The following is a 12,881-nucleotide window of genomic DNA, read 5'->3' on the forward strand; positions in this document are numbered from 1 at the left end:
CATCCTCCTGTCTTTTTCTGAGCCCTCCAAACTGTTTCAACCTCTGCCTGTTACCCAGTTCCAAAGTTGCTTCTACATTTTCAGGTATGTTTACAGCAGTGCCCCACTACCCACTGTATTAGTCCATTCTCACACTGCTAATAAAGACATACCTGAGACTGGGTAATTTATAAAGGAAAGAGGTTTAATTGACTCACAGTTCTGCATGGGTGGGGACACCCCAGGAAACTTACAGTCATGGTGGAATGGGAAGCAAACACATCCTTCTTCACATGGCAGCAGCAAGAAGAAGTACAGAGCGAAGTAGGGGGAAAGTCCCTTATAATATCATCAGATCTTGTGAGAACTCACTGTCATGAGAACAGCATGAAGGTAACTGGCCCCATGATTCAACTGCTTCCCACTGGGTCCCTCCCCATGACACGTGGGGATTATGGAAGCTATAATTCAAGATGTGATTTGGGTGAGGACACAGCCAAACCAAATCAATGACATATTAAGATGAACCCAAAATACTGTTTTTCATACATATGCCATGCAAAGTGAATGAGAGGGTTGCATCTTCTATGACTGTTCAATCTGCTGTACATGTTCACCATGTCAATGTTCTATAAAGCCTTTAGGTGTTTAATTTTTATTTGGTCAAAGCCTTAAGGTAAAGGAAATTATTAATCACATAAAATTTGATATTGAATGCTGGTCTGGCACTGAATCTTCACTGACTCTGAAAGAATAATCCCTTCCCAGTCCTCTTCCATTGACCATCACCTACAACCAAGTCTTCTCTTCCTCCTTTGATGAATACAGTAAAAATTCATATGTGAAAACTGTATTTATTTTTATTTATCATTTACATAAATTTAGTTTGTTTAATCTATATGTTTTCTATCTATTGGGTATCTTGGGTTAATTTTTCTCTTTAGAATAACAAAAACTTTTTCTTCACTTCACATATTTTCAGTTAGTTGTAAGATTTTCAAACATAAATTAAAGTCATTAAGCAAATGTTTGTGTACAAGACACACAGATCCAGAAACTGCCAGGAAAGACTCTAGTAACTTCCATACTTCTAATTTTGCATATAAGCTGTCTTCAGGATACACAAAGACTGAGGGAAGAGAAGATGCTAATCAGTTATATGTTTATTTATGTATTCATTATCAAGCATATATTATCTGAATGTCTTTGTAAGGAAATATACAAATAGAATAGGAACGTGATATATTTACTTCTCCAATTGTGGTGTAAGCATCCTCTAAAAATGCTTACACCACAATTGGGGAAGTAAATATATCATGTATATAATGAATAGACTATAAAAAAGAACACATGGGCTAGGTTTGATGGCTCATACCCGTAATCCAGAACTTTGAGAGGCCAAAGCAGACGGATCACTTGAGATCAGGAGTTTGAGACTAGCCTGGTCAATGTGATGAAACCCCATCTCTATTAAAAATATGAAAATTAGCCCAGTGTGGTGGCACAGGCCTGTAATCACAGCTACTTGGGAGGCTGAGGCAGAGGATCCCCTGAACCTGGGAGGCGGAGGTTGCCGTGAACTGAGATCATACCACTGCACTCCAGCCTGGGTGACAGAGTAAGACTCTATCTCAAAAAAAAAAAAAAATACAAAGAAAGAAATGAAAAAGCAGGAACACGTGATAAGGTAGTCTGAGCCCTGTACAAACAGGAACAATAACATAGACAAGGAGTAATTAGAGTAGGCTGAAAACAAATCAAAAAGTCTTCCTGAACAAGATCCTGAAGTAATTTATGAAACTGAGTTGACTAAGAGAATAAGGAAACACATGAGTAAATACAGCAACATTACCTAAATTCCCTTTCCATCATCTCTCTGTCATCTTCTCCCACCTTTCCTAACCAACCCACAGAGATTTAAAATCATCATTGAATTTTTATCTAAATCTGATGGAGGATGGACAGGAAGAGAATTACTGATTACTCTTTCAGTCAGGATTCATCCTAGCAGCAATTATTTGTAATTTAACAGAAATAAGTCCATTTGACTAAAGAGATAGCTTGGAAATCACTAAAATGAGAAAGGAGATGTTTTAGAGAGTATGACTTATATATGCAAATGAAAGAGAAATCACCCTTAAACTCCCTGGTTTGGGGAGGTGAAGGTCCCACAAATCTGACACACAGGAAATTGCCTTTCCACATGTGACTTTCTGAACTGAACCAACTGCCATCGATCTGCACTAGTAAGACAGTATTCCCAATCAAAGCAGGGAAAACAATGATATGATCCCAGGAAGTCCTTGCACTCCCAGACTTCTAGTCTCATCAGTTTAATTTGTCATTGTAGGGACCAAGAAAAAGCTTTCCCTTCTACTCTCTGAAAGTTTTTTGAAAATGGACTATAGTCAAATTAATAGGAGAAAAAGCCATACAAAATGTATTTAACATGTATAGCTCAGGGAAATTAAAGGAGGATGATTACCCAACAACCCAACAAGGTCTAAATGGTTATATACCCTTCCTCACAGAGAAAGAGGAGATGAAGGGTGTAGCAGTAAATAGTTTTCAGGGGGAATGAATGAACCTAAAGAATAGTGATCTGGGACGAAGTTCCTCTGAGCTCTGGGGTCAGTGGCCAGAAGGTGAAGAACAGAACTTTACAGTGAACAAAGGTTGTTTTATTATGCAGATAAAGCCTCTCAGATACTCTCTCTGAGCTTCACTCAGAGGAATACATGAAAAGTCTGTCAGGGCAAGGTAAGGATTCCTAATTTCTTCTTTTGTAGTTCATCTTTTGTGGTTATTTGATAAGATTCCCAGGGAGAGAGTTTTAAGACAATTGCATTTTTATTTTATTTTATTTCATTTAATTTCATTTTTATTTTATTTTATTTTATTTTTTGAGATGGAGTCTTGCTGTATCACCCAGGCTGGAGTGCAGTGGTATAATCTCAGCTCACTGCAACCTCCACCTCCCATGTTTAAGCAATTCTCCTGCCTCAGCCTCCTGAGTAGCTGGGAGTACAGATGCATGCCATCACAATCAGCTAATTTTTTGTATTTCTAATAGAGATGGGATTTCACCATGTTGGCCAGGCTGGTCTCGAACTCCTGGTCTCAAGTGCCTCAGCCTCCCAAAGTGCTAGGATTACAGGCATTAGCCACCGTGCCCAGCAATTCTTTTGGAAAGAATCTTTCTTAGTCAGGTAAGGAAGTTCCATAGAGAGTCCCCGCTGGTGCTTCAGGAAAGTAAGAGATGGTGATGAGGTCTGGGTAAGGGTGGGGAGAGGTCAGAGAGAGATACTTTGAGGCTGTTTCTTTAGTTCAGCATGTCAAAGTGCCATATTTTGGGATATTGTTTTCTGAGCCCCAGCAGCATCAAAGGTCATAGTTCCTGAAACTGCAGAGACAGCACTGAAGATTGCCATATAGGAAACAGGATGCTCTCTAAAGTGAAAGAGCCAAGACTTGGATCTAGGAGTAGTAGAATGGGAAAGAATCTAGTTGTAACTTAGAAAGCACCTCAATCCTTCCTGGGTTAGCATTTGCCATCGTTTACTCAGGCTGCTGCTAAGGGATTCGATTCAAGCCTCTGTGACTCAGCAGTGGGCACAAACATTGCTATCCCCCTTTTTTCTAGGATAATGTTCAAAAGAAAACCTTGACACAAACTGTGTATTAATCCTATATTACAACATCTTCATAGACTCAGGTGAGAAGAAGGGAGGCCAGAGGATCCAGTCTGGAATGCTAACAGTATCTTGAACAGGGTCTTTATTGTCTTTATCTACCCTAGTATTGTAAATTATAGTTGTAAGGAGAATGGTCTCCCCTTGTCCCTTTTGACTACAAGAAGCCTGTACTCACCCTCTGAAAAGTCAGAAGATGTACAACATCTGCTACTCCTACCAAATGCTAAGCCACTGTGAGGATATAATGCTTTATTTTTATTTATTTATTGACTTATTTATTTAGAGACAGAGTCTCACTCTGTCACCCAGGCTGGAATGCATTGGTGCAATCATGGCTCACTATAGCCTCAAACTCCTGGGCACAAGTGGTCCTCCTGCCTCAGCCTCCCAAGTAGCTGGGATCATAGGCATGAGCCACCAGGCCCAGCAATGCTTTATTTCTTTTTGTGCATATGTGAGACAGAGTCTCGCTCTGTCACCCAGGCTAGAGTGCAGTGGCACAATCTCAGCTCACTGTAACCTCTGCCTCCCAGGTTCAAGCAATTCTCCTGCCTCAGCCTACTGAGTAGCTAGGACTACAGGCACACACCACCACGCCTGGCTAATTTTTGTATTTCTTTTAGTAGAGACGGAGTTTCACCATATTGGCTGGTCTTGAACTTCTGACCTCCTGATCCACCCACCTCAGCCTCCCAAAGTGCTGGGATTACAGGAGTGAACCACTGCGCCCAGTCAACAATGCTTTATTTCTTGACTCTCTTTCTACATACCTACTGCACAGGAATACTTTTCCGCAAAGAGGACCTGATTTTGACTGAATTTTAGCCTCTTCCTCTTTCACATGATAAAGCTGTTAATTGCCTAAGAGAAGATTGCCGAGTTACAGTGTCGGGGGAAGCATATTCAGTGACAATTAGCAATAATTCTGTTAAACCTTATAATTCTTATATCACTACTGCACAGAACTAGACATGGAGCTAGTTTGTGTCTCACTGTACCATTTACTAATTTTTTGACCCTGAGGAAGTAACTTGACCTCTTGTAGCTTTATCTGATGTACAAAAATGAGACAACGGTAAGCTGTTATCATTTAAATAAAATGTTGAAATGTTGGAGTGTTCCAGGCTTGTTAAGATGGATGGAAAACACACACACACACACATTCTCTCTCTGTCTCTCTCTTTCTCTTTGTTACTCTGTCTTTCCAATAAGTCTTGCTTTCACTTCCTGCTAAGAATCAGCCTAGAGGTGACTGGAGGAAGAGAAACTAAGTTGTGGTGACAAAGAACAAGACTATGAGTAAGGATCAGTCTTACCCTTACAGACTGGATAAAACGCTAAGAAACAAAATCATTGTGCAAAACCTTTCAGGCCAGGCTTGGTGGCTCATACCTGTAATCCCAGCACTTTGGGAGGCCAAGGCAAGAGGATCATTTGAGCTCAAGAGTTCAATGCCAGCCTGGGCAATATAAGAAGACCTTGACTCTACAAAAAATATAAAAATTACCCGAGCGTGGTCTTGCATGCATGTAGCTCCAGCCACTCAGGAGGCTAAGGTGGGACGATCACTTGAGCATGGGAGGTCAAGGCTGCAGTGAGCCATGATCATGCCACTGCACTCCAGCCTGAGAGACAAAGCAAGACCCTATCTCAAAAAAAAATTTTTTTCAAGGAATAGAACCACTGCACATGCTCCTCCTGATCCCCCAAAGTGTAAGATTTTCATGCAAATAGCTATCTTACTAAATAGCTACTTAAGTAAGGTATCTGGATATAAAAATCAATGCTCCCTAAATCAGCTGCATTTCCATTATGTCAAAAATAAACATATTCAATGTAAATCTGATCTAAATCCCAACAAATACTAAGAAATCTGACAACTTGATTCAATGTGTACATTAATGAGCAAAAATCCAAGAATAACTATGAAAATCCTGAGATGAATAAGGAGATGTGCACTACCATATATAAGGATGTATTATAAAGCTATAGTATTAAGACAATGTAGTATTGAGACAAAGATAAGCAAATTGCTGGTGAAATAGCCTAAGCTCTAGAAAGAGAAACACATATATATGAAACTTTGTGACAGAATTGTCAGTTCATATCAAAAAGAGGATGATTAGGTTTTTTAAATGGTACTGAGACAACTGGTTATACATATGGGGAAAAAAGAGAAATTAGATACTTGCCTCACATCACCTACAGACATGGATTTAAGGCTTAAATGTAAAAGGCAAAACTTTAATACTTCTAGAAGAAAATACTTTGGAATCGGCAAAGATTTCATAAGCAAGACAAAAATATTAATAGTAAAATAAAATACTGACAAAGTAAACCACATCAAAATTAAGAACTTTTATACATGAAAAGACAACATAAAGAAAGTCAAGAGATGAGCTGCCAATCAGGAAAAAAATAATTTCAACAGAAGTAAGCCATGAGGGTTTGTATCAGGCTAAATTTTTAAACATTTATAAACCAATAAGAAATAGACAAAAGTGCACACAGTGAACAAAATAAAAGCCACAAACATGTTTCATGGAAGAAACTACATAAATGGTAACAGATGAAAAGGGACTCAACCTCATTAGTAATCAGGGATATCCAAATGAAGACTACCATAGAGTACTATTTTATAACTACAAAAATGGAGATGGGGACTAAGACGTCTTCTTACAACATATAAACCAAAAAAAAAATGTTAAGGTCTCCCAAGCATCTGAATGGACCCCTCCTCTTGGCCAAGGGCATTCCAAAGTTAACCTGAAAAGCTAGTTCAGGCCATGATGGGAAGAGGGAGCTGAACATGCTTCATCATACCCTCCTCCCTTTTGGAATTCCTGATAGAACAGATTCTTTAAATCTGATTTAAAAAAATGTACGATCTGTTCTCTCTGAAGTCTGCTGCCTGGATACCTGGAGGCTTCATCTGAATGATAAAACCTTGGTCTCCACAACCCCTTATCACAAGCCAGACATTCCTTTCTATTGATAATAACCAATTGCCAATCAGAAAATCTTTGAATCTGCCTATGACTTGGAAGCCACCCCACCCCTGCCTGCTACTTCCAGTTGTCCTGCCTTTCCAAACTGAACCAATGTACATTTTACATGTATTGACTGATGCCTTATGTCTCTGTAAAATGTATAAAACCAAGATGCATCCTGACCACCTTGAGTACATGTACTCAGGATCTCCTGAGGGCTGTGTCACAGGCCATTGGTCACTCATATTTGGCTCAAGATAAATCTCTTCAAATATTTTACAGAGTTTGACTTTTTTGTTGACAAATACTAAGTGTTGACAAGGGATTTAGTGACATAGAAATCCTTATATCCTATTAATGGCAGGGCAAAGTAGTATAGCCATATAGAAATTAATATGGCATCATCTTATAAAATTAAAAATTTATACATTTATAACATCTCCTTTTTCTTTCAGTACCTTTTAAAGATGTTGTTGCTACATTGTCTTCTTACTTGCATTATTTCCAACAAGAAATCTATGTTTCATTTGTTCCTCTGTGTGTAGCATGTCTTTTCATCTCCGATCACTTTTGAGATTTTCTCTTCATCATTAATTTTCAGTAATTTGATTATTAAATCCTTATGCTGTTTTCTTCATGGTTTTTGTTGTTTGGGGGGTATTTTTATTTGTTTTTGTGCTTGGGGTTCATTGAGAATCTTGGATTTATAAATTTATGGTGTGGGGAGAAAAAATAATTTTTATTCTACCCTTCTGAGTTCTCAGCTGGGACTTTTATAACAAAAGACAAATTAACAAGAGAAAAACAGATAATCAGGGAAAAATGAGTAACTACCAAAGAAGTGACCTAGAATTTTGACTTATGTAGCATCTTCAACTAAAAGAAAGAAAGAAGGGTGTTGGGAAAGCAAGCTATGGGAAAGTGTTCAGGAAAATCAAACAAGAGTAAGGTTTATTATGCAGATTTAAATTGGTGCTTCTCCATGGATAAGAGCCTTTTGTGATTTAGTCCTCCTTCTTTTCCCAGCACAGAAAGGGAGATAGCCTAACAAATGGAGATTTCTTTTAAAAATGTAAATCTCTCTTACAGAAAGCTAACTTCTGTGTTTTTAGAATTCTGTGTCTGCTGTTTCTCAAAATAATCTGCTCAAAATAATCCTTATGCCAAAAAGTCATATTTTAGGGTGGCACATTCCTGTCTCCTATAAGTTTTCATCAAGTTTGAAAATTTTTTGGTCATTCTTTGTTCAAATATTTTTTCTATCTGTTACCAGAAAGGGGTCCCAATTCAGACTCCATCAGAGGGTTCTTGGTGTTTGGACGAACGGAGGCAAGATGGCGCACTTCCGGGTTCTTCATCCCCCCCCAACTTTTCCCGCGCGCGCGAAAATGCAGCCGACGCCCGGGAAGGTGCAGACCAACTGGGCGTGCGCCAGGTGACGTCAATCTGAAGAGACCAAGATTTACCTGGTCGCACCTGCGGAACGCCCCCGGACACGCCCGTGCCCCGCCTATCGCCCTCCCACTCCCAGAAAAGCCGCTCTGGACGAGTGCCACGCGCGGCCTTCCTCAGTCCTTCACTCCTGTCGGGATGTCAGGACTCCAGGAACGCCGTCCGAGAGCCCCACGGGGGGACTCTGTCGGCCTTCTTTGCCGGAGGCCGACAGACCTCTTCCCCACACCTTAGGTGACCAAAATAAACTTGCAGTTTTGCTCCTACCCTTGCCTAGTCGCTGGTTCCTTTGCGCCCGATCTGGTGGTCTTAGAAAAAACAAAACACTTGGATGTCATGCAAGGAAGAATTTGGAGTGAGTCCATAGAGTAAAGTGAAAGCAAGTTTATTTCAGAAAGTAAAGAAATAAAGAATGACTACTCCATAGGCAGAGCAGCCCCAAGGGTTACTGGTTGGCTATTTTGGGGCTATTTCTTGATTATATGATAAACAAGGGGTGGATTATTATTCCTTTCCAGGAAAGGGTGGGCAATTCCAGGAACTGACAGTTCCTCCCCTTTTTAGACCATACAGTGTAATTTCCTGATGTTGCCATGGAATTTGTAAACTGTCATGGTGCTGGTGGGAGTGTCTTTTAACATGCTAATGGATTATAATTAGCATAAAATGAGCAGTAAGGATGATCAAAGGTCACTTTCATCACCATCTTGGTTTTAATGGGTTTTGGCCAACTTCTTTACCATATCCTTTTATCAGCAAGGTCTTTGTGACCTGTTCGTTATGCTGACCTCCTATCTCATCCTGTGACTAAGAATGCCTTAACCTCCTGGGAATGCGGCCCAGTAGGTCTCAGCCTTATTTCACCCAGCCCCTATTCAAGGTGGAGTTGCTCTGGTTCAAACGCCTCTGACATATCCACCTTCCTCTTTTTTCAAGGACTCCAATTGTAACGCTAAAGGTTTTTGCCTTAGCCACGCCAAAGAATTGGTGTGGCGGCTGCCCGTGGCAATGGAGACACAGACCAAGAGAAGAAAAGCTGTAGGCTTTATTGAGCGGAGTGACAGTACAAAACTTTTACAGCGTGGAAGGGATTTCGAGCAGGTAGTCAGAGTTCGATTACGCAGTTGCTTTTTAAACTCTTTAAGGCGGGAAATACGTGTAGAGGGAAGGTGCTACCAGAGCGAGAAACAAAGGCAGTAAATTATTTTGTGACATGTCTTAGATTTTGAGGAAAACCAGAATTGTAACTTAGGTTTTATTTATTTTATGACCTTGTAGCGGCATGGCAAAGGAAACAGGATCTTACAGGACTTTATAAAGTATGTTTACGAGGAATTGGAATTGGGAGCATAGATAAGAAAAATGGGCATTTAATATTCCTTTTAGTTTTGGGGGAGGGGGAAGGGAGAGAGGCAGAGAGGACACAGGGAAGCTTACAGCAAAATTTTTGCTGTTTATAGCTTTTTGGGGGAAGAAAACACATGCACAAATCCTGGTATTAGGAATATTTTAAGCGTATATTCTTTAATATTATTCATTCAGGACCAAAGTAAGTTCTGATGCAGGAAATGAGTGAGTTGTACAGCTTTCTGAGCCCCTATTTGACCCAGGAAGCCCAGCTGGCCCCTCCTTTCACAATTACACATGTATTAGGCCACTTGAAGTTGTCCCACACCTCACTGATGCTCTTCTCATTTTCTTTTTAACCCCCTGTTTCATTTTGGATTGTTTTTATTGCTCTGTCTTTGCATTCATTAATCTTTTTTTCTGTGATCTAATGTGCTCTTAATCCCATCCAGCATACTGGTTTTCATCTCTAGAAGTTGGATTTTAGTCTTTTTCTTTTTCTTTTTTTTTTTTTTTGAGGTGGAGTCTCGCTCTGTCGCCCGGACTGGAGTGCAGTGGCCAGATCTCAGCTCACTGCAAGCTCCGCCTCCCGGGTTTACGCCATTCCCCTGCCTCAGCCTCCCGAGTAGCTGGGACTACAGGCGCCCGCCACCTCGCCCGGCTAGTTTTTGTATTTTTAGTAGAGACGGGGTTTCACCGTGTTAGCCAGGATGGTCTCGATTTCCTGACCTCGTGATCCGCCCGTCTCGGCCTCCCAAAGTGCTGGGATTACAGGCTTGAGCCACCACGCCCGGCCGGATTTTAGTCTTTTTCAATTTTCCCTGTCTTTACTGAGGTAAGTCCCTTCTGGGTTCTCTATCACATGTCTTGCGAATTGTACTCTCCTTTTTGGGGAACTGGCACTATTTCCAGCCCTGTGTGAGTGTAGGGTACTGTTCTAGCTAATACTTCTTTTTTTTTTTTTTTTTTTTGAGGCGGAGTCTCGCTCTGTCGCCCGGATTGGAGTGCAGTGGCCAGATCTCAGCTCACCGCAAGCTCCGCCTCCCGGGTTTACGCCATTCTCCTGCCTCAGCCTCCTGAGTAGCTGGGACTACAGGCGCTCGCCCGGCTCGTTTTTGTATTTTTAGTAGAGATGGGGTTTCACCGTGTTAGCCAGGATGGTCTCGATCTCCTGACCTCGTGATCCGCCCATCTCGGCCTCCCAAAGTGCTGGGATTACAGGCTTGAGCCACCGCGCCCGGCCTCTAGCTAATACTTTCAAGTGGTTCTTTCCTGGGGTAGTTTTTTCACACACATACACCTGTGAAATAAAAAAAAAAAAAAAAAAAAAAGAAGAGGAAGAAACCTTTTAACTGAGGAATGTGAGCCCCTTTAAATTATCAGGCTCAGAGAGGCATTGGAATGAAACTGCAGTCACATCACTCCCCCTTGAGCTAAATAATTATCTCACAAAGCCACTTGCTATATGGGCTCCAGACTAACTGATGCCAAGCAGCCATAAAATGCCATATGCTGGACACCATAACTCATACCCTACAGTTCAACCATGTATAGCCAATAACTAATCAATGCCATCTCTGTAAGCCAATGAAAATTTCTATCAAAGAACTGTGTATCCACCCACTCCTTCTTATCTTTGCCTTTAAAAACATGCTTGTAACAAAGGCTGACTGAGCACTCCCTGAGTTAACTTAGAAGTGTGTCCTGGGCAACTGTCTTCACTTTGGCTCAAGTAAACTCTTTAAATTATATCTTGTGCTTCAGCCTCTTCCTTCTAGATCAACACACTGATTACTACTCTGCTGAGTACTTGGTGGGGACCCTCAGCAGATCTCTGGAATTCTCTCTGTGTGTAGCTTTTTCATTTCCATTTCTTTGATCCACGAGCTCTCTAGCCACCTTGGTCTCTCCAGACTCAGCTCTGTCTCCTCAATTCTGGGACTCCACTGGGATCTGCCTGAGTTCCCCTCCCTGTACCACAGCCTGGAGACCCTCTCAATGCAGTAGGTGAGGCAATTGCAGGGTTCATCTTTTTTCTTCCCTATCTCTCAGAGATGACTGTCTTTTGTTGCCTGATGTCCACAATTTCAAAAAAACATTGTTTCATGTACTTTGTTCTTTTGTTTAGTTTAATTTTGTTTCAGGTGAGAGGATAAATCCAGTCTCTGCTACTCCATCTTGGCTGGAAATCTGGTATGTCATTAATAATACTCTAGTTAGTTTGGGTTGTGGGTTTATAAATGTTCATTTTCTTATTTTGCATCATTAACCATATACACATATATATTACACATTTTTTCATTTGCGTAAAATATTAGTCGACTTTTTTAAGTTCTAAAAGAAAGTGAAGAGCCCTGGGGCAGGACAAGGGCAAAGAAGTAGGAAGAGTCTGTGGCCAACCTCTTACCTCATGTACCTTTCTGACACTTCTATCTCTTCTACCTAGAGCGCTCCATCTCAGCCAATTCCCCCCCTGTCCTTGTCACCATGACTCTGAAGGTGCTTTTCGGACACACCAAGATGGTCATGGAAAAGTGGTGCTGGGTTAGGGGACAGGGAAGATCATGAGCTTTCATACTTTATGATCTAACAAGCCACTGTAGTCTGTCACACTTATGTACTAAATGAGCGTCTTTCAGAATAGCACTGCAGTGTCTGCACCTGACTCACATTATCAGGCAGTTAAAAGCTGGGGAAGGAGCGCATGTGAAGAGTTTTTCCATTTCAGATGATAGCTATTTTTAGGAACACAAGCTACATAAACGTTTTAACCCTTTTCCCATCCTTCTCCGCTTGCTGCTGTGATACGGGAACAAAATCAAAATGGAGTGACCTTGCTATCTGGGGAAAGATGAAAACTGCATATGCAAAAGCAAACAGACAGATTTATAACGAGTTGATCCCTTAAAAGCTTAGGAAAGAATCTCAAGGGCACATAGGAAAATAGACATATTCATGAATGTCTATTCATGAATGTTAGACATATTCATGACAACACAAAAAGGTGAAGTCAGGGGAAGAGGAAATGGACAAGGTCATCCCAAATTGAAACAACTTATAAAAGATAAAATTTTAATATCTCCAGAAATTAACTGTAAACGTCCCTATAAAATCATAGATGAGAATTTTTGAAAATAAAAGATTGAGTAGTAAGAATAAGTAAGAATAAAAAATTAATGAGTTCCTAATGGAAACTTAAAATTGAACCACTGGGGGACTGTTTTATAATGAATGGCAGTTGAAGAAAAACATCAGGTAAACTTTATGTGAATCTTTGAAAAACACCTCAAGCATTAGCAACTACATAAAAGTTATATATTTCACCTGTCCGAGAGCTGTTACAACAGTATACAAAACATATTAAGCAAAATTGTGCTATAGACAATTACTTATATGCAATTCTTTACTTAAAATTTAG

The sequence above is a fragment of the Trachypithecus francoisi genome, unplaced genomic scaffold (genome assembly GCF_009764315.1).
Source record: "Trachypithecus francoisi isolate TF-2019V2 unplaced genomic scaffold, Tfra_2.0 Lachesis_group5, whole genome shotgun sequence".
Classification (NCBI taxonomy): domain Eukaryota; kingdom Metazoa; phylum Chordata; class Mammalia; order Primates; family Cercopithecidae; genus Trachypithecus; species Trachypithecus francoisi.